Source organism: Festucalex cinctus, chromosome 20 (assembly GCF_051991245.1).
Source record: "Festucalex cinctus isolate MCC-2025b chromosome 20, RoL_Fcin_1.0, whole genome shotgun sequence".
NCBI lineage: Eukaryota > Metazoa > Chordata > Actinopteri > Syngnathiformes > Syngnathidae > Festucalex > Festucalex cinctus.
In genome coordinates, this window is record NC_135430.1 from 17,159,275 (window position 1) to 17,181,734 (window position 22,460).

The 22,460-nt window shown below is 42.4% G+C and overlaps 1 long non-coding RNA gene across 2 annotated transcripts in view; it reads left to right on the top strand.

The window, feature by feature from the left end:
• The window catches only part of LOC144009231 (uncharacterized), a 231,410-nt gene extending 209,623 nt beyond the window's left edge, over window positions 1-21,787 (top strand). For both annotated transcript variants that reach the window (XR_013280864.1, XR_013280866.1), the window contains one exon: window positions 21,651-21,787. This is a non-coding gene — a long non-coding RNA (uncharacterized LOC144009231). The remainder of the gene's footprint in view (window positions 1-21,650) is intronic.
• The last annotated feature ends 673 nt before the right edge of the window (window positions 21,788-22,460 follow it).

Genomic DNA, 22,460 nt, shown 5'->3' on the forward strand with positions numbered 1-22,460 from the left:
CATATGTAACGATTATCGGCCGGTTGTAACTTTTTGCAACCTCAGTTCCAAAGGAATTGAGCTCCTGTGGCCTGAACATGCCACTGTGGGGGGTGGGGAGCACAAGAACATCCCCCACAAACAGACAAATGCTCTGATTGACACGCGCACGCGCACACACACACAAATCAGGACTGTAAAAGCCTTCTTAGAAACTTGACTTTCTTATTTTGCAACAGAACAATGAATTATGAAATGTTATGTTTGCCATTTGTGAAATGTTGACTCCATGAAATGTCATGAAAATGTTCCATTGCAGTGGCAGATTCTCCACTAAACTTTCATGTGTATGCACGTTTTAACAGTGTAAGCTAGGTAACATTTCATTTGAGGTATTCAATTGTACGTGTTGCATTGATTGAATTCTGACCTTAGAATTTCAACAAACATGGGATCCAGATTCAATCTGATTAGTCTCTACCAAAACCTTCTCTAAGCTGGTAACTTTCCACTGTGGTCTCACCGGCCCCCCTGGTGTGGAGGCCGCCGCCTTCCCAATTTAAAAGCACACTCCCTGCGTGCTGCTCTCTCTCTTCCGCCTCTTCTCCGCTGCTCTTTGGCTCCCGCTTCTTCGCTGCTCCTTGGCTCCTTCCTGGTCTCCATCGGCGCGGCTGCCAGACAAAGGGCTAGCCCAGCTAGCTTAACCTCCAGCACACGGCAACGCACAGAAGCCATCGCGTGTAGCGACAGGCGCAGCGAAACACGCTGCTTTTGGTCCCTGCACAAGGCTCAAACGGATGGTGCCTTTCCAGGCACACTAGGCCTCAAACCAAAAAGGGCCCGTCCCAGCCAGCAGGTTGACCCCGTGACGCTCAGTTGGCCAGCCGGACGACCTGTCTCTCCCTCTCCTGAACTGAACCTTCTTCATCCCTTCTTCAAACGAGCTTGGCGAGTCTCCATCCAGGGTCCTGCTTCTCAGACCAACCCCATCTGTAAGTGCAACTTTGCAGGCCTTTGCCCTAGTACAAATTGGTGCACACTAGGTTGATTGTGGGTCCCATGTTGGTTTGATTTAAGAAGTCTATCACCTTGGTTAAGACCGTTTCTCTTTTCTTCTTTTCTTCTCCTTTGATTATTTTTTTTATTATTTTAGTTCTCGTTTCATTTCCTATCATAGTAGTTAGTTTTGCTTCTTGAAATTCTAAGTAGATTATCCCACCTAGGTTAGAGAATAAACGTGCACAAAACTCAACCCCTGGTTTACTGTGTGTGTGTTTCATCAATTTATAGTGACCTCTAAGCTGAACAAAGAACTCACAAAATTGTAGTAAGGGCACAACCTTCATTTTAATGACTGATTCAACGAGGTTCTCATCTGTTATCCTGATAAAATTATCAAAAAGAGATGTGGTGCTCCGCAGGCAAGCTCAACTTAATTTAAATATTAAGTTTGAGTCTCCTTCAATTAATGAGCCAATTGATTATTAATTTAATAATTAACAATTATTGATTTAATAATTAATTGGACCGATTTCCCTTACATAATGGTGCCCCTTTGGTGAGGCCAATTTATGTTACATATTTTGTGAAACACACACATGTAACAATCCAAAAACAGCTTAGTGCAGCGTGTTCTTCTGGGAAAATTTCAGCTCGTTTCCATAGCAATCTAACTACAACTTTATGCCAGAGCCAATCCGCTGTATAAAAGCAGTGTATTTGAAGCGCTAAATAACAGTCTAACAACTAGTTATTGAGAAGAGAATGAATTTGTCAACTATGTGAATGTTACACACACAAAAGTGGAAGAGTAACGATCACATTTTTTCTATTGCATGCAAAACTTTTTAGGCCTGGGAATGTTTTTTCTAACTCGTCACGAATTCTGATTGGGTTAAAAATATATTCCAAACCTCACGTGGCGCAATCAGCTTAGCTACCTGATTACGTTACAAGCCTTTAGGCTGAGGAAATAGTCTAGTGCACGAAATTCTGCATTCAGACCACCATTTGAGTCACAGCACATTTCTCAAGGTGTTAAGTTGACTCCCTTTTGTCGGGTTTAGCGTAAGGCACATGGTGCTAAAACTGCTAGCCTTTTGTGTAAAACACACGTGTTAAGATCCGCCATCTTTGGAGGCGTATCCTTAACTTAACTGGGATTCAGGTAACCACCCCTTGAAACCAGTCGACCAATAAACTAATTTGAGGGGCGGGCCCAACGGCCAGACTTCCAAGTCGCTCCTCATTTGGCTGTGGCCTCCAAGAGAGGATCACGTCTCACCACGTGACCCCCCACTGAGAGCCCAGTCTCTGCCAAATTGTAGCACTGAACAACTAGTTATACAGTTCGCTTAAATTGTTGAAATTAGATTTCCATCTGATTAACACTAAAGTGTACTGTTTGCTTAATACTCATATTGCTACACGGCCAGCTGCCAAACTACAGCTAGTATAGTTGATTCCTGCTTTCTAGCAACTAACGTGTGAAGAGGGACACATCGCAGCCCCCTCCCCCCCCCCCCGTGAGCCTACTGTCTGCCTTCTTCAACATCGCATTCAAAGCACTTTATAATTTAAATAATCAAGTTACCGTGATTTGAAACTAATCGAGGGATTTAAATTACTACTGTACCGTCCTAACCTATGATTCTTACTGGATTTAAGACAATTTAACATCACGTGTCTTCACCACTCTTAAACGTTACATTATAATATTTTTCCTACTCCTGTTTCACCAAGTGTTAACATTGAGTTTAGGGTTAATATTTTTGTACGTTTTGCACTTTTTAATCTTCATTAATTCCGTCGTGTTTAATGAATTAACACCGTCTTACAGGAAGTAGTAGTTTTCTCTTTCCCCTCGACGCGAGTCCTTAGTATCGCGATATAAACCCGTGGGAATTAAAACGTTTCCGTGGTTTCCGCTCCTTGATTTATTTAAATTATAATTATTAGTGTCTTCTTGATAATTCGGCGTCAGTGCCGCGCATAATAACACGCGCGATTATCCGTAAGGAGTGAATTTAACGTGTTTGACAGATTGACAGCTGGCGACATACGCACGCGCAACTTCCGGTGACGTGCCATTCATTGACAAAGTTTACGTTAGCTGCGTCTTGCTAACAACTTTGCTTGCCAAGTGCTACGATTTTAAAACTTGTGCAAGGTATTTAAACACTCGTTTTAAGACACATTCTGTGTCACTTACGAGCGACGGAGTTGTTTTGTCTATGCGGTAAAGTCATAAAACTTTATTGATCGAACAAAAGTACGACTCTATACTACACACAGGAGCCTCGTTGCGTTTTAAACGCCGACGGCGTCCTCCTGTGGCTATTCACGGTACCGCAGTCGAGGAACTTTTGCTAACAAAATTAAAACGCTTGATAACTTTAATTATTGACTTACCAAAGAGTTTGCTTAAATAATTAACCACCATTTTCAAGTACTTAATTTTGTTTTAATTAAAAGCAACACTCAACCAGTAGTGTATAGCTTTTCTCGTTGTAGTAAAAGTGTTTACCCAATTTTTAGGCACTTTTGGAAACCTCTATTGAATTAAATGTAATTTTAATTTAATGTGACTGTCCTTAGTAGACTTTTGTTTCCTAAAACCTGTAACCTCAAATGTATGCTGTGGTTAATAGTAATTTAGCAGACTAAATTGCTTAACACAATACTTTGTTGAGGGTCCTCAATTATTTAATGCATTGCCATTTAAAATAATTGGTAACATATTTGGATACCATCCTTTAATCTGTGCCTTAATAATTTTGGTAAAACATTTTGAATCAACTAATTGAGCCTAAAAAGCTAATCTTTAAGCATTTTCAGCATTGTCTAATTGGCTAACAATTAGTCCTTCCAAATTGAGTAAAGTGAGCTTACGCATACCTTTGATATCATAACGCTACTTTTAACAATGGATGCTTTGGAAAATGCCCTTGCGACCGTGACTAACAATCTCATTCCAGGCTATGCCGACGCGACAGCCAGCGCTAGCGCAGAGATTCTTGACACCAACATTGCGCAACTCGTTTGCGACGCTCAACAAGGGTCGTTAACCCACGAAGATATGGCACAAATCCTCAGCCGACTAATGGTGAATTTAGTGGCTAGGTGGAAATTGAGTGACCATGAACTCGAACAAGTGAAAAGCGTTCTGACAGCAGAACAGCAAATTCATGCCCAAGTTAGCAGCAAGCTAACCGAGTTGGAAGCATGGTTGCATGAATCTGACCGCGTGGACTTGGGAAACCAAGTTACAAAATTGACACAGGAACTCAAAGTGAGTACACAAACTGCCCGCACGCATGAACAAAATTGGCATAATGCCACATCTGAAATTCGTGAGCTAAAAGAATGCATTGCAGAACTATCAAATCAGCACACTGAAGCCCATTGGATTGATCTCCAAACTGATCGTGAATTTGATAAGTACTTGCTAGCTCTCGCGAATGATGAAATTGCGGAATTAACTCAAAAGATTAGACTTTTGAAAAATGAACGCACTGAAGGAAAAAGGCAGACGTTTCGCTTGAAATCTCAGTTGATGGCAATGGAAGAAAAACTCCGGCGATTGCAGCATCCATCCTTCAACACTGGCCGGGATGACGAGTCATCCCAGGCTGAATCGAAATTGCAGCAAGTCCCACAAGGTAACACCAGGTGTCCATTGACACCGTCCCAAACCACTGCTTTGGAGGTCCCCGTTCAGGACCTGTCTCAGGTGAACTCTCCTTTGCATTTTGATCCACTTGTGGTGCACGCACCTGTTCCTTTTTCAGACGCTGCCACGTTGTCTGATGTGCTGCAGACTTCCTCTGCAAATCTTGGACCTGTTTCTCAGCCACCTGTGCTACTTCCGCTTCCCAATCGCTCCATGGCAAGCACGGCTCCAAGGGCTGCTCAACACACACAGGGGCCCCCTCCCTCTGCAGTGTCACTGAGAGGAGCAAGCCCACCTGTCTCTGTGCTTCTACCAAGAAGCACACTTCTTGTTTCGGCACCCCCGCTAGGCGCCACGCCTTCTTGTGTGTCTCCAGTTGCTGCCAACCTTCCTTCTCCTGCTCAACAAGCAGATGCTTCTTCACCTCATCATGTGGCGCAACCAGGCATGTCTACAAAAGAGTTAGACACGATTGCCAAGCACATTCAGAAATTTCAGCCAAAACAAGATTGCTCTGATAACACTTCTGTGTACCTCAAAGACCTTGATTTTCATTTGAGGAGATTCCCACAGGCAACAACGGAAGACAAGATTTACCTCATGAAATTGACGTCCACTCGAGAAGTAAGTGATTGGATCGACCGCCAGCCGATCCACATCTTGAATGATTATCGAGCACTGTGTCACGCATTGTCTCGTGAATTTGATGGCCCAGTATCAGCAATGAGCTTTCTTGCTGCCTGGTCAGTAAAACAAGGCCGAAAGGAATCACCCAGCCTGTATTATAGTCGCCTGCGCAAGGCATACTTTGGGCATCGTAACGAACCCAACATGGAAGAACAGGTAGAATTCAAAACACTATTTTTGAACAACCTCCACCCAAACACAAGCCGCCTCTTGGGCGTGACAACTTGTCCTCGCACGCTAAGTAGCCTAGAGCTACGTGAACTTGCATCCAAGGCCTTTGTGTTTTTACGCGAAAACGCTGCTAAATCAGTGGAATCCTCTGTTTACCATGTTGCAGGTGGTTCAGACGAGGTCGAACGACAGTCCGAATCACAGCAAAGCGACGATGACATCGCCGCTTCCCCATCAAATCCTGCACAACGGCCTCAAAATGGTTCTCATCAGAAGCACCAGTACGGCCGCAGTGCACCTGCGCGGTTGAGTCATAGCTCCAGCCGTGGTTGTGAACGGGAGAAACCCTTTGCGAAAACAAAACCTCGCAAAAAGAAACCTCCCCGCACAAATAGTCCTCAGGAGCCCCCATCCACGTCAGGTGACTCCTCAATTGACAGCAGCATCTGGACAAAAGTTCTTGATGGGCTGCGCAAATTGTCCAACGACAGTCAGCCGACAGCCATCAATGAGCCAGAGGTGTCGGACAACACCGTTCTTTCAGTCCAACTGGATCCAGCACCTTCTTTGCCTTCTGCCAGTGCACCTGTTACCGAGTCGAATCAACCATTCAAACAGCTCTTAGGTAACCTCAAGATTAAAGGTGCATCGCGTAAGTTCTATTTGAGGACGACACTTGAACAAACATTAGACTATGACGCTTTGGTTGATCCTGGCGCTGACATTACAGTAATGTCCAACACGCTCTTCAACCAACTTCAAGCCATGCTGAAGAACAGTGGCCGGATGCTCCGCCTCAACCACTGCTCATTGGAGATCGGTGCGTTTGCACTGACTAACACCCATCTGGACTCCATGGCAACGTTACACTGGACGATTGGACCACACAAATTGGTCCACCCTGTGTACGTGTCTGCTGTGGAATCAGTCCCGCTCCTCATTGGTCAAGATCTGCTGGGCCGCTTCAAGCCCCTGATAGATTACGACCGACGCAAAATCTGGTCACAGGTGCGGCAGCCTCTGCCAGCAGCACCGCTGACCAAAACTGCCAATTGTTATGCGGTAAGCCTAACAGAGACTTCTTGTGAACCTGTTCTGAGTGTACAAAACTCACACCAGGACTCTCACCCAGCTCAAGGGGGGACCATGCCTGTTGTCTCCGAGATGCCCTCAAGAGGTCACCTTCGCAACACCAGCTCTCCCCTCGGCCAAGTTGAACATCCCACTCAGGGTGTACAACTCTGCCACCTTACGGAATGCGACTTGGATTGCACCTCCGAGCTACGCATGACACAAATTGAGGCCGTTGTCCTCACTTTTGAAGCAAACCATTCAGCTTCACCGCGGACTTTGAACTTGAAATCGCACTTGAAATTGTCATCGAACAACCCAAACAACACAGTGGTTGTTCTTTGCAATCTGCTTCTGAGCAATTTGTTACCCACCCTGCCCACCCTTGCAATGCAGATGGTGCGCACCACTGCCCTGCCATTTACTGCCCCCGCTTTCGCGCCTGCAGTACTTCTTTTGGGCCACACGTTGTCAGCCTTTGTGCTCAACAACACTTATCTGATTTCAATGAACTTGCAGTCCATTGTTCTTCTCTTGCTTTTGCTCATTGTGTGGCTCACCGCCGCCGCGTGCCTTCCTCGTTCGCCTGTCGACGGCTCACCTGTTCATGCCAAGACATTCGCTTTTGGGGGTCACCTTTTGCTTCCTGTCATGGGCTTTCTTCTTGCTCCTCCGCGGACCGCACATCTCTGCCGTTCGTGGCTCCACATAGCCGAAGGGGGGGTCATGACATCATACGCCCATGACATGACACATAGCTGTCAAAGGGAGGTCATCACAACAGGACTGGACCAGCCAATCAGGTCCAACCTCCATGACCTCACTTCCTTGGTTACAATTGAGGGACGAACCTCGCCCACCTTTGTTGACCACCATCAGCAGGTACAAGATACACCTGTGATTCTTCCTGTGGTTCATCCAAGATGACTTGGAGCTTTTAGCTCCCACCCATCAGGCACCTATGGGTGCATTTGCCTTTCCAACTGATGCAGGACCCAAACGGTCCCTTCCCAAACAGTGGTTTCAGACACCCTGGCGCCTAATGGCTAACACATTTTTGCTGCTGTTGTGTATGAATGCGCTAACGACATATTTAAAGTGGCTAGGGCCAAACCTAACCGCCATAACGCCATTGAATACCCAATTAAATTTGTGCTTCACCCATTCGCACACCTGCACTCATACGTATGACACCATGTGCATAAACAAACTTCCTAGAAAGTGTACAGTGACTCAAATGATCTTCAGCAGACTCCCCAAACGACTAAAGCGATTGGTAAGAAATGTGCTTTTAGCTACTGCTTTTATTAGCTTCTTATTTAAAATAAGAACCTTAACTGTTAACGCTGTTAGTCCAAACACCGTTAACTTTAAAATGGCAAAACACGCGAGTCACGACCGAGATTCCTTTTGCCTAACAACGCGTAGCAAACAAATTACCAATCTACCGTCTCCCGACAAAACAACCAAAAGGACTACGCTGGTCCTCAATCTGCCTAGCATCACGCTAAGCTGAACCAAACTAACCACGAGACAGTTTGTTTCTTCTCGGTGTCCCAACCAGAGCACGCTCACACGCAAGGTGTGACCGCGCTGAGACTTGACATGCTGCACTAATCTGTTTGATACATCAACAGCTCAGTTGTGAGAACGTCTTCTCGGCCTGCATGCTCCCTTAATACAGCTTTCTTTTGCCCTAGGAAGATCCAAAGTCATAGTAAGAACCGAAAGTGCCCCCTTTCAGTCACATTGACATGACATTCCTACACAGGCCTTTAGACAACTATTGGACTTCTATTTTTCACTCTCGTGTTCTGCTCCTGTTGCGTCTGTTACTTTCCCCTTCCACTCTATACACGACACGTTGTGTAGACCTAGAGGGAAAGATAACATCATAGCCAACTGCCGAGTCTAGCTTTAGCAAAGGGAGGGGAGGGGTGGGTTTGCACCAACTTTGTACTCTGGTAACTGCATTGTTGTGCTTCACCTGTCCACCTGCCGATGCCACGTCTAGAAGTGCCGACCGAAACGTTCTGTCGAAGAACGTTTCCATCGCCAAAGGGAGGATCTGTAACGATTATCGGCCGGTTGTAACTTTTTGCAACCTCAGTTCCAAAGGAATTGAGCTCCTGTGGCCTGAACATGCCACTGTGGGGGGTGGGGAGCACAAGAACATCCCCCACAAACAGACAAATGCTCTGATTGACACGCGCACGCGCACACACACACAAATCAGGACTGTAAAAGCCTTCTTAGAAACTTGACTTTCTTATTTTGCAACAGAACAATGAATTATGAAATGTTATGTTTGCCATTTGTGAAATGTTGACTCCATGAAATGTCATGAAAATGTTCCATTGCAGTGGCAGATTCTCCACTAAACTTTCATGTGTATGCACGTTTTAACAGTGTAAGCTAGGTAACATTTCATTTGAGGTATTCAATTGTACGTGTTGCATTGATTGAATTCTGACCTTAGAATTTCAACAAACATGGGATCCAGATTCAATCTGATTAGTCTCTACCAAAACCTTCTCTAAGCTGGTAACTTTCCACTGTGGTCTCACCGGCCCCCCTGGTGTGGAGGCCGCCGCCTTCCCAATTTAAAAGCACACTCCCTGCGTGCTGCTCTCTCTCTTCCGCCTCTTCTCCGCTGCTCTTTGGCTCCCGCTTCTTCGCTGCTCCTTGGCTCCTTCCTGGTCTCCATCGGCGCGGCTGCCAGACAAAGGGCTAGCCCAGCTAGCTTAACCTCCAGCACACGGCAACGCACAGAAGCCATCGCGTGTAGCGACAGGCGCAGCGAAACACGCTGCTTTTGGTCCCTGCACAAGGCTCAAACGGATGGTGCCTTTCCAGGCACACTAGGCCTCAAACCAAAAAGGGCCCGTCCCAGCCAGCAGGTTGACCCCGTGACGCTCAGTTGGCCAGCCGGACGACCTGTCTCTCCCTCTCCTGAACTGAACCTTCTTCATCCCTTCTTCAAACGAGCTTGGCGAGTCTCCATCCAGGGTCCTGCTTCTCAGACCAACCCCATCTGTAAGTGCAACTTTGCAGGCCTTTGCCCTAGTACAAATTGGTGCACACTAGGTTGATTGTGGGTCCCATGTTGGTTTGATTTAAGAAGTCTATCACCTTGGTTAAGACCGTTTCTCTTTTCTTCTTTTCTTCTCCTTTGATTATTTTTTTTATTATTTTAGTTCTCGTTTCATTTCCTATCATAGTAGTTAGTTTTGCTTCTTGAAATTCTAAGTAGATTATCCCACCTAGGTTAGAGAATAAACGTGCACAAAACTCAACCCCTGGTTTACTGTGTGTGTGTTTCATCAATTTATAGTGACCTCTAAGCTGAACAAAGAACTCACAAAATTGTAGTAAGGGCACAACCTTCATTTTAATGACTGATTCAACGAGGTTCTCATCTGTTATCCTGATAAAATTATCAAAAAGAGATGTGGTGCTCCGCAGGCAAGCTCAACTTAATTTAAATATTAAGTTTGAGTCTCCTTCAATTAATGAGCCAATTGATTATTAATTTAATAATTAACAATTATTGATTTAATAATTAATTGGACCGATTTCCCTTACACATATTACACATATCGTGTAAACGTTTTTGGTGTTGCACGCCAAAATAGCACGTATGAGTTGGCTAAAGTTGCAGAAAACTTTATCAGTCAAAGTGTACTATTACTCACTGTCGGGTGTAAAAAGAGGGGGAAAAAAAATGCTTCTAATTTGAAATAACAGAGAGAGAAATGCAACCCATTTATCAGCTGCCAGTCCTCCATTTTAAACAGATCTCATTTTGTATAATGTTGAACGAGCGTCATTTACTGTGATTAGCCGAACGGAGATTTTCGGATGACTCCATCATTTCTTGGATTTGTAGGAATGAATCATAAGAAGGCAGCGCGGTGGAAATGGCGGTGTAGCCTGTCAGCCTGCATCAGGTCCGAGCATTCAAATGCACGTCAGCGCTTCAATCGTATGTTACCTGTCCCGTGATGCGCTCGCCGCCGCCCCCCGGAGACCAGCGGCGAGCTCGCAACGGTTGATTGGGGTATAACGGCGACATATGTTTGCTTTAAATAGCCAAGAACAATTAGTGGCTTTGTCAAGCGTGGCCAGAACAAACACCAACGGCTTCTCCCAACTGCGCCGTATTTCCGGATGACTGGGCCTCGGTTTTGCAGGACACCAAGGACCAGTAGCCGGAGTGAGAGATGGGGAGAGATGTCATGATGAGGGATTTTGTGCAAACTATTTCACGCTGAGGTTCTGATATATGAGCTCAATTGCAAGGAGCCTTTTTAACGACACGGCGTGGCGGATAATCGCCGCTTCTCATAATTGAGTCGTGGCATCTTAACAGCAGTGAGGTGGGACAAGACTGCAGTCTACTGTGTCTATACCGGATACTGTATTTTCTCGGATCATGAGGCACACTTAAAAATAATCATCTACAGTGGGCCTTTGAACCCAGAGCACTTTATATATCAGGGGTGTCAAACGTGCAGCCCGCGGGCCAGATCAGGCCCGCAAAGGGGTTTCATCCGGCCCGTGAGATGATTTTGTAAAGTAAAAAAAAAATAAAATATTTTTTTTTAATTTTGGACTAATTAATCAGCCGCCCACAATCAAAACATATAAATTTGTAATTTCACAAGCAGTCCTTAGATGAGCAATGCAACTTGTACGGGGAATCGTCGTGGATGTTATTATTTTACACACAACTTAAAGTTACGGTTTGCTGAGTATTACTATTATTATTATTAATATTTTAATCATACACCGACATAAACGTGTTAAATACGACACAAATTCAATTAGAGGTAACACAAATAGATACGACAAGGATTAGCGTCCTTATAACGTCAATACCTCAGTTGATCCCAAAAACGTTTAAATATGTTCTATTTTAAATATTACCATGCTCCCAAAGACATATTTATGTTATGTTCGAATTCACCACCCGCCCCACCTCCACGCCACTATAAGGATTTAATTTTATTAAAACAACTTTATTATACAGTACAATTTATTTCTTTAATTACAATACAATAGCACAATTATTATACATAAAATAAGGTATATTTTTGTGTAGTTTTAAGGCTTATTTAGTAGAAAATTATGTTTTATAGGGACCTGGGAACGGATTATTCTCATTTTAATGGTTTCTTATGGGAAATAAATGTTCGGAAGAAGAACTTTTCGGCTTACACACACTTTCTGGGAACCAATTATGTTCGTGAGCCGAGGTATCACTGTACATATATATATATATATATATATATATATATATATATATATATATATATATATACATACACATATACACACAAATCCTTTTTTTCTCTTACCCAGAAAATTGTCTTGTAAGGAAAAGAAAAACGGTGACCTCTTTCAAAATACCCCAGTCAATAAAACACAGAAATAGATGCCAATAAAAATGAGCTTCATTCAAACAACACCCTATAACAATTAAACTGACGATGAACCCAAGGAAAAGGCACCAAACTCAAGTAAATCTTATTTTGAGTAAACTATGATCACCATTCGTATCACGCCTAATAATACAGCGCACCCAACGGTCCAAAAAATACGGTTCTAGTTGGAAAACGAATGCATACAATAATAAATAATACATGATACACTGTATGGATAAAAGTACTGCGACACCTGTTAGACGGTCCACAATGGAAAATGGGGGTTGGATAGAGCCTCTTTGAGAGAATTTTCATTCATAGGGAGAGCTTCCATGTATATCAAATGCTTGTTTCTCCGAAATGTGCAACATTGGCTTATATGTGCGTTACGATTTAAGGTGCATAAGCAGGAGGAGAAATATGAGACAATTTTGCCATTGTTGTTTTGGCTGTAAAGTAATCACGCATGACTAAACCTGCTTAAACACTTTTCCACTGCACAGTACCAAATCGGCTCAGCTTGAATCGTCTCTGTTGGAGGTTTTAGTTTCCCCCTTCAAAAATATGACTGGAAACTGAAAGAAAAAAAAAAAATACAATTGAATGTTGTTGTTTTTTTAAATTGAGAAATAAATAAATAATTGAATAATAATGCATAATATATTTGTGGAGACAAGGGTCAAGTTGTATTTTACAATTTTAAAAAGGTGCAGAATTTCACAAGTTACTTCATGTTAAAGATTAGATAGCTCTGAATATGAAAAGGAAAATACACTGAGCTGTCGCCGTCTTAAAAATGCAATTATGCCATCTAGTGGCAGAAAAATGACCTCAACATAAATCAATATTACGCTCATTTTTACAACACAGTACATCTTTTTAATTTTAAGTCAATTTTAAGAATTTTGAAATTACTATATCAATGACTAAAGATGCAGCCATATTAGTTGAACATTTTTTTCCACTTTTATGTTAACAAGAGTATGAAACTTAGAAAAAAAATGGTACATTTTGTTGTACAATATAAAAAGTGTTATTAATCGTGAGTTAACGATTTGAAGTAATGCGATTTAATTACTATTAAAAAAAAAAAATTGCACCTCTAATGTCTGGTTGTCACACCTACTCCGCCTTTTCTCCCGCTCCACTTGTACATGTTCAATTCTTAGAATTCTGTTGCAATGTCTTTTATTATGCGACTATGTATGAAGGTTTTTTTCCAGGTCCATACTGTGCTCCCCTTTAAAGAATCAGTCTGGGCCTTGTTTTCTTCTTTTTCACTTCACAAACTCGGTGCACTAATTAGCGAACCACCAGGCTTCCTGTTTTGTTTCTCGGACGGGTTGTTTCTTGTGTGTGTGTGTGTTTTTTTTTTGTGTGTTTTTTTTTTACATACTTGGCCAATAAATCTGATCCCGAAGCTTTTCGCCCAAGGTGTGGGGCAAAAAAAAGCCTAGTGACCCGCCAGCCTTGTAAAACCCTGATCATGTGACAATATATTTCATCAGTGAGCTCAGATGACTGCAGCATCCTTTTTTTTTTTTTTGCTTCAACTTTGTCTGAAGTGTCTCCCTCCGTCGGTACGGCCATTCATGTCCCACATCAAACACGGAGTCAGGGGTATATATATTTTTTGCAATAAAGCAGATGCCACTTCAGAGTTGAAGTTGAATGTGCGTCTCCTATGAATTGTTGGATTTGCATGAATATTTATGGCAGTGTCGCGGGAGTTACAGCATGTGAGGCAATTACATTACAGAAGGAGATAATGGATGAGTCATAGCGTATTTTACATTTCCGTTTACAAAGAGAAATAATGAATGAGATCGGTAAGCAATGCAAAGGATTTACCATGAAGCAAGTGAAATACTACGGAAGAAAAAAAACAACTTTGCGTTCCCTCGCAAACGCAAAGTTGTTTTTGTCCCTTACCGTGTCACCTTCGGTGCTCCGTAAACACTTCCGGGTCTTCTCCCATGTAACCAAAAGCGACGTGTAAACAAAGCAGTGTGAAAATACATGTTTCCATCCCAGTCGCTTTGGGAAAGCTTTCCCACTGCTTTGTTTCATGTTTACAAACGTTTCATCCTCGTCGCTTTTGGTCACATGGAAGATGACCCAGAAGTGTTTGCGGAGCACCGAAAGTGACATGGTAGGGGAAAAAACAACAACTTTGAGTTCCCTCGCAATCTTTGCGAGGGAACGCAAAGCTGTTTTGCGAGGGAACGTGATAACGCAATCTTTGTGAGGGATCGCAATCTCCTCGGAACGCAACGTTTTTTGCGAGGGAACGCAATCTTCGCGAGGGAACGCAAAGTTTTTTGCGAGGGAACGCAAAGTTTTTGCGAGGGAACGCGATAACGCAATCTTCGCGAGAGAACGCAAAGTTTTTTGCGAGGGAACGCAAAGTTTGCGAGGGAACGCAATAACGCAATTTTTGCGAGGGAACGCAAAGTTTGCGAGGGAACGCAATAACGCAATTTTTGCGAGGGAACGCAATAACGCAATCTTCGCGAGGGAACGCAAAATTTTTTGCGAGGGAACGCAAAGTTTTTTGCGAGGGACCGCGATAACGCAATCTTCGCGAGAGAACGCAAAGTTTTTTGCGAGGGAACGCAAAGTTTGCGAGGGAACGCAATAACGCAATTTTTGCGAGGGAACGCAAAGTTTGCGAGGGAACGCAATAACGCAATTTTTGCGAGGGAACGCAATAACGCAATCTTCGCAAGGGAACGCAAAGTTTTTTGCGAGGGAACGCAAAGTTTTTTGCGAGGGAACGCGATAACGCAATCTTCGCGAGAGAACGCAAAGTTTTTTGCGAGGGAACGCAAAGTTTGCGAGGGAACGCAATAACGCAATTTTTGCGAGGGAACGCAAAGTTTGCGAGGGAACGCAATAACGCAATTTTTGCGAGGGAACGCAATAACGCAATCTTCGCAAGGGAACGCAAAGTTTTTTGCGAGGGAACGCAAAGTTTTTTGCGAGGGAACGCGATAACGCAATCTTCGCGAGAGAACGCAAAGTTTTTTGCGAGGGAACGCAAAGTTTGCGAGGGAACGCAATAACGCAATTTTTGCGAGGGAACGCAAAGTTTGCGAGGGAACGCAATAACGCAATTTTTGCGAGGGAACGCAATAACGCAATCTTCGCAAGGGAACGCAAAGTTTTTTGCGAGGGAACGCAAAGTTTTTTGCGAGGGAACGCGATAACGCAATCTTCGCGAGAGAACGCAAAGTTTTTTGCGAGGGAACGCAAAGTTTGCGAGGGAACGCAATAACGCAATTTTTGCCAGGGAACGCAATAACGCAATCTTCGCGAGGGAACGCAAAGTTTTTTGCGAGGGAATGCAAAGTTTTTTGCGAGGGAACGCGATAACGCAATCTTCGCGAGAGAACGCAAAGTTTTTTGCGAGGGAACGCAAAGTTTGCGAGGGAACGCAATAACGCAATTTTTGCGAGGGAACGCAAAGTTTGCGAGGGAACGCAATAACGCAATTTTTGCCAGGGAACGCAATAACGCAATCTTCGCGAGGGAACGCAAAGTTTTTTGCGAGGGAACGCAAAGTTTTTTGCGAGGGAACGCGATAACGCAATCTTCGCGAGAGAACGCAAAGTTTTTTGCGAGGGAACGCAAAGTTTGCGAGGGAAGGCGATAACGCAATCTTTGCAAGGGAACTCAATCTCCTTGCAATCTTGGCGAGAGAACGCAAAGTTTTTTGCAATCTTTGCGTTCCCTCGCAAAAAACTTTACGTTCTCTCGCCAAGATTGCGAGGAGATTGCGTTCACTCGCAAAAATTGCGTTATTGCGTTCCCTCGCAAACTTTGCGTTCTCTCGCAAAAACTGCGTTCCGTCGCAAAAAACTTTGCATCCAAAGGAGATTGCGTTCCCTCACAAAGATTGCGTTATCACGTTCCCTCGAAAAACAGCTTTACGTTCACCTCGTAAATAACTTAAGATTGCGAGGAGATTGCGTTCCCTCGCAATCTTTGCGAAAGATTTTTTTTTTTTTTTTTTTTTATCCCAACCATGTCACCTTAGGGGCTCCGTCAAATACGTCATGTATTTATTTATTTATTTATTTATTTATTTTAGCCCAATTTGTGTTTGTATAACAAGAAAAATCGCACTTGGGTTCCATTGCAATCAAGTATGATTCCTTTTTGCAATGTGACAGTATAACGTCGCGAGCGCGCGGCTCGCCGCCGATGCTAGCTGACGAGCAGAGTGGGAGATCATCGGCGCAAACTTCAATTTAATGCCCCCCATTACTTTATAATGACGCCGAGTGTTCAATTTCACAGTGGTGGCATGAATTTGTAATTACCACATATAGATTTCCCGGCGTTTCCTGATTGCAGGAGAAACATACTGTAGTCACTAGCGCCCGGGGTCCAATAACCAGATGTGGAATCGTCTCCAGCTTGCCAGATACGCGCCTCCCAAATGAGCGTGGGTTGGCTCCGACGGGAAGTGTTTTCCAGTTAGCTATCTCGCCGCGATCGATACGTCCTCCTCCTCTCATATAATGTTCAGAGAAACCCAAACTTTCTAATGAGGGACTTTTTTTTGTAGTCATGTTCCCGGTCAATATGTGAAAGGAGCTTGAGAAAAGGGATGACAGTGTTGAATACAGTTCTAGCAGTTTGAACCTGACCCACATACGGTTTACGTCAAACCGTCTCACTGCAAACACTCCAATTTTCATCCTGCTTAACGCACAGCTATGCTTACTTAATCCAGGCTGAGGGATGAGGCACATTTATGCCAGGCCCTGTCAAATCCACATATAATTTCTGAAAAGGTTAATCACTTGCAAGGGGGGGAAAATAAAAAAAAACGACCAATTCATAAATGTTTCGGGCCATGCCTTCTGGATCAGGCTAATATGCACGGTTCAGGTTTGGATATTTTCTGATGACCTTTGTCAGGAAAAAGAGCTGATTAAACACAAGTTGACGTCAATGCGATAGACAAACAATTGATGATGAAGGTTGACTCCATAAATCAGCAAAAAACCTGTGGCTAAATGTCAGACGCTGCCGGCTGCATCGAATTATCCAACGATGAGATGTCCACGCTGTAACGTCTTGAGGAGAAAATCGCAGAGCATCCGCAATTTTTGTCTTTTTGTACAAGTTGGAGTTGGCATGTGGCTTACAGTATTAAGACAATCCAATATTAAATAATATAACGGTTGCTAATTATGTTTGTCTGTGCGATGAGTGAGAGGGATCAAGTTTAATTGAGCTCATCCTCTTATACTATGAATGTAAATAAAACATCATTATGTCTCACTTGGCAAATTGCACTGCAATTGAGCACATTTGAAATTGGCAATAGAGTGAGAATGCTACAGTATGCACCAATATGGCTGAGTATTATTAAACTGTATCAAAAAATCGTTATTGAATCGATTTTCCTTTTCGCGCCTGATATCAATTCATAAAACCATGAATCCATTATTTTAATACCTCTTTTCCCAATACATTCATAAATTCAGAAAATTTCAAGTCCAATTTTCTTCAATTTTTTTCTTACTTTTTTTTCTTGAAATCTACTGTTCACATGAATTTAAAAGTACTTTCTTACAATTATGAAAAACGTGACTTTTTGCACTTTAAGACTATTCAGAATCTTTTAAATTTGTTTACAATTATTGAATGAGAATGATGAAAATATAATTCATTAATAAACTCAATTATTTAACCAGTTACTGTAATTGGAATTGAATGTCTGTGGAGTTTTTATCATGTCCTTGATATCTAACAATAATTGACGTTCCATAATTAATCAATATCAGATTGAAGTGAATCGAATCGTGAAAAAAATCTAAATCGAATAGAACTGAACTATTGCGAATCGAAATTGAATCGATTGAGGAAATTAGCTCATTTGCTCCCAATAATGTGAAAATACTTTTTTTTTTTTTGAAGTGTCCCAAAGACGTATTCCTACGTTTTTTTTGGGTTTTTTTTATGCTAGAGCATACAGAAGGCTTTGATGCAGCCTCTCAACTGCAAAGAACGGTTGCAGAAATGGTAGTTATAACACAAACGGCCAGCAGGTGGCAGCAGAGCAAAGGAGATCAACCAGGGCCATCTAGTAAAAAAAAAAAAAAAAAAAAAAAAAAAAGCTAAATTACTAAATTAAATAGATTTGTGAAAACTGATGAAACTTAGCTCTCTTCTAATGCTAATTGCTGCAAAACGGAAACAGATAGAAACATACTTTTTTTTTCCTGATGAAAGAAGAGACTTTAATCGTTATTTTGATAGGTTCCATGCTTTTATAGCAATAGGACACAATATTCTGTGGGCCTTGCAAAATCAGTCAAAACCCAGTAAAACAGCCGGGAGCGAACGGGATTGCGAAATGTGAAAATGGCGGCGAGTGAATGCGATAACGTGGCACAAAAAGATCCAAATAAGACGTAAATAAAAGTGAAGCAAGCTGCCAACATGAGATGGTGAGGTGTCTAGTTAATTAAATATCAAAGAAAGAAGCATCTTAATTGTGAACACTGCAAGATATGTCGTTTTTTTATATCACTCGGGAAGAAGAAAATCAAAGACACTGGATCTCAAATTTGCACTAATCTGCGAACAAAGGCAAAAGTTTGTGATGTGTCGCTAATATGCTAACATTGCGTGATGGTGCTTCTTCAGGGGCCAAATCGCATGAATTGTTTTGATTAGATTTAGCTTGATCATGTTTTCTCTGTATCTCATTCTTTACGTCATGTCTAGTCATTCGGTTTTCATTTTCAAACGGTCAAATCAGCTTTGTTCATTGTGTGAACCAATCAGCTACCTCCACTTACTCATGTTTTGTCCAGGTGTGCCTCGTCATCTCATTAGCTTGTTTGTATTTAGCTCCATTTCGGTCCTGTTTGTCCTGTCATGTTTCTTCAAATGTTTTTCTTTCTGGCCTTTCTTTGTTACTACCAAATCTTGATGATTATTTTGTTAAATAACTTGTTTCGATCCACATCCTCCATTTTTAGTGCCTCACTCCACCACGCAGCAACTGCGACAGTCCTTGAACAAAATCCGCGAATTTGGATTCACTTTCACAAACGTCCCAATTCAAAATGTTTTGTTTCCCCTCGAATTACTCACCATTCCGGATTATTACCGCTGCTATAACTAGCTGCATCTCAGGGCAGTCATCAAAAAAAGTTAGTCAATTAAAGAAAGCAGAAAAAAAAAAGAGAGAGAGACCTACAACGTCAATATTTAATAGAGAAGCACTCCAGCACACCTATGAGAGCACTTTTCCACAAAACAAATGAGGATTTAACAGCTTCTTCAGACACGAATCCCCCGTAGATTTGAAATGTTAAGCTGAGTTTAATGCAGCCAGGTTGATATATTCTGAAGGTCTTAGCATATTAAAAAGAGATTTCAAGGCGGTTTGTTGATCACGGCGCCTTTTGTTTGCCGCCTCTGTATTTATTCCGAGCTGTTTCTGACGGGTTTTTTTTTTTTTTCCGGGGCTGCGTTCGTCGTAGGGGTTCGTTTGTGGTGAGAAATGCCAGAGAGAGGAGACGAGCGAGCGAGCGAGCGAGGAGGTGGCCGCCGGGGGATTAACGATTTGCGTGCGTAGGCGCGCCATCTTCCCATTGACCTCCGAGCGCTGCAAATTGACGATAGACAAATGAAATGTTTTGTTGAAAACGGGCCGTCTCCTCGCGGAAGGTGTGAGTAATAATCCCGGGAAATACACGTCCGTGCTTATCAGCGGTGATTCAGTGCTCTTCTTCTCTGTTTCGCACATTAAGTAATTGTTCAGATCGCGAGATACGGCGGGAAAACGAGGCTCTTCAAGTACCCGTCGTAATAGTCTTTGCCGCAATTGCTGCCGGTTTAAAACTCCCCGGTGACACATCTACAGCGCATCACTCTCCTGCCAGTCTTCAACACAACAGATGATGTAAGGACCCCCCCCCCACACCCCCCCCCCTTCCCATCTCGGTTATTACTCTTTGCTTGGCTGCCCGCCAATGGCTCGTGTAAACCACAGTTGTCCTTGTTGATGTACTTTGCTATTTGGTGTACAAACAAAAGTGACAAATACCCTCAAGTCCAAAAAGGGCCATTATCTACTGCTTCTTATGCGCGGCGGCATCCATCTTTTTACGACCACATTATGTGCCCCCCGCATGAAACGCGTTTGACGGGGCGGAGTGATGAATGGCACTCGATACGCGACGGACGTGATGAAATGCGGCAAGGACAAACAATATGCTGGCCGTTCGCAGGTATTGAAATGTGCGGGCATTAATGCACATTCAAGCGGCAATGCGCTCGCGACGTAGAATGAGTGGATTATTAAAAAAAAAAAAAAAAAAAGTGATTATTGGTGTCATACTAGCAACATGCACTACAGCAAAGGTCACCAACCTTTATGCAACAGAGAGATACTTTTGGGGGACTGATTAATTTGAAGTTTCATACACACTTCTGATGTCTTAAAACTGCTGAGTCAAAAACATCCCAATTTTGGTCCAAAAAAAAAAAAAAAAATGCACCGACCCGCTTCTTTGGTCAATTTGACAAAACTTTGGGTTGTTTTGTAGCAAAAAAAACTTTTTATTTTTTATTTTATTTTTTTTATTTATTTTTTTTTTTTTAAAGGTTCTTGGGTTTCTTGGGTTGCTTTGTACAAAACAATCCAGAAAGTTGAGTCATTTTTTTTTTTATTTTTTTTTTGTGTACCAAAAAGTGAAACTGCTGGTCAAAAACAACCCAATTTGGTTCAAAACTTGGGCTGACTCACTGCTTGGGTCAATTCGACCCAACCTCGGGTTGTTTTGTGACTAAACAGACTATTTCTGGGGCGTTATTTTTGTTCAAGCAGTTTTAAGAGTGCTCTTCTGCTGAACCAATGAACCAATGAAAATGAACCAATTTAAAAGTGAAACTGCTGGTCAAAAACAACCCAATTTGGTTCAAAACTTGGGCTGACCCATTGCTTGGGTTAATTTGACCCAACTTCAGGTTGTTTTGTGACTAAACAGACCATTTTTGGGGGGCGGGGGGGTTGGGGTGTTAGGGTTCTTGGGTTTCTTGGGAGAGGGTTGTACAAAACAAACCAGTTTGACACAAATTGTTCAAATTGACCCAAATAATGGGTCGATCCAATTTTTGACCAAAATTTTGATATTTTTGAGTGAGTTTTAAGAGTGTTGGATCAAGAATGAACCAATTTAAAAGTGCTCTTAAAACTGCTGGGTCAAAACCAACCCAATTTGGGTGAAAATTTGGGTCAATTTGACCCAAATTTCAATGTATAAATAACCAATTTGAAAACGAACTGACCAAATTTAGTGGGTCGGAACAGTTTTTGACCCAGCATTTTTATGGGTGTTATAAGAATTCTGACACAAGATTATATTAACATTAAATATGAAGTCACTGAAATCTTTTTTTTTGTTTCTTTCATACATTCTAGTAGAATAAAAGGACTAATAAAATGATATGCTCGGGTCCAATTGTACTCCTGTATGTATTAATTTCGGAGAACAAATCAGGCATATGGAAACATTATCTTCCCCTTCAGTCACCCCCTCCTACTTTCTTTTTTTTTTTTTTAATCCATCTTTCCTCTTGAGTGATGCCGTGCCGCATGCCCCTCTGCGCAGGTGAACGGAAAGTTGAGACGGAGTTCAATCAATGCTCCAAATTACCAGACGAGGGACGACGGAGCGGGCCTTTATGATATGGCTGACCCACTTTGGATCTGGTCACACGAAAGGAACGGAACAGGAGGCCCAGCGAAACTACTGGATTGTTGTAAGTGCAAAACACGGTTTTGTTGTCACTGGCTTTTGAAAGTCAAGTGCAAGGCATGGAAAAATCTTAAGATCAAGCGGAAAACGGGCACCGCATTAGCATTTTGTTCCATCATCATGTAGTTTCTCTTCTTTGGAAAAAGTGCATGCGACAACGAGGGCTTTTAATGGCAGCAAGGATTCTAACTTGGTCAGCCAAAGCAACAATACAAAATATATTTTTGTGAATTAAAATGTTCTGTAAGCAGATACTTCCCTTTTATGAACCACTAACTGATTTGAGGTTGCCATGGAAATGCCAGAGGCCATCTCAATGTGGAACCTCAATTTAACGAACTCTGGATTCAATAGAAAATGGCGTCCAGATCTATGGCTGTTTTAATGGAGCAAGCTCTCGCACATGTTAATTTTGGTACAATATATATATATATATATATATATATAATATATATATATATTTTTTTTTTTGTCAAGCCCTTTTTATGGAATCCATTTTTGGTGATTCTTATTTTGTTTTTGCTTTCTAAACATTTGTTTGCAATAATTTTGTACTGTACTGATCATTTTGTGGCCACAAACATAATTTTTATACTGTTTTCGTTGTTTTTAGGCCATGAAAAAAAATTACTTCACTTTAACGGACAACCCCTCCCCCAATCC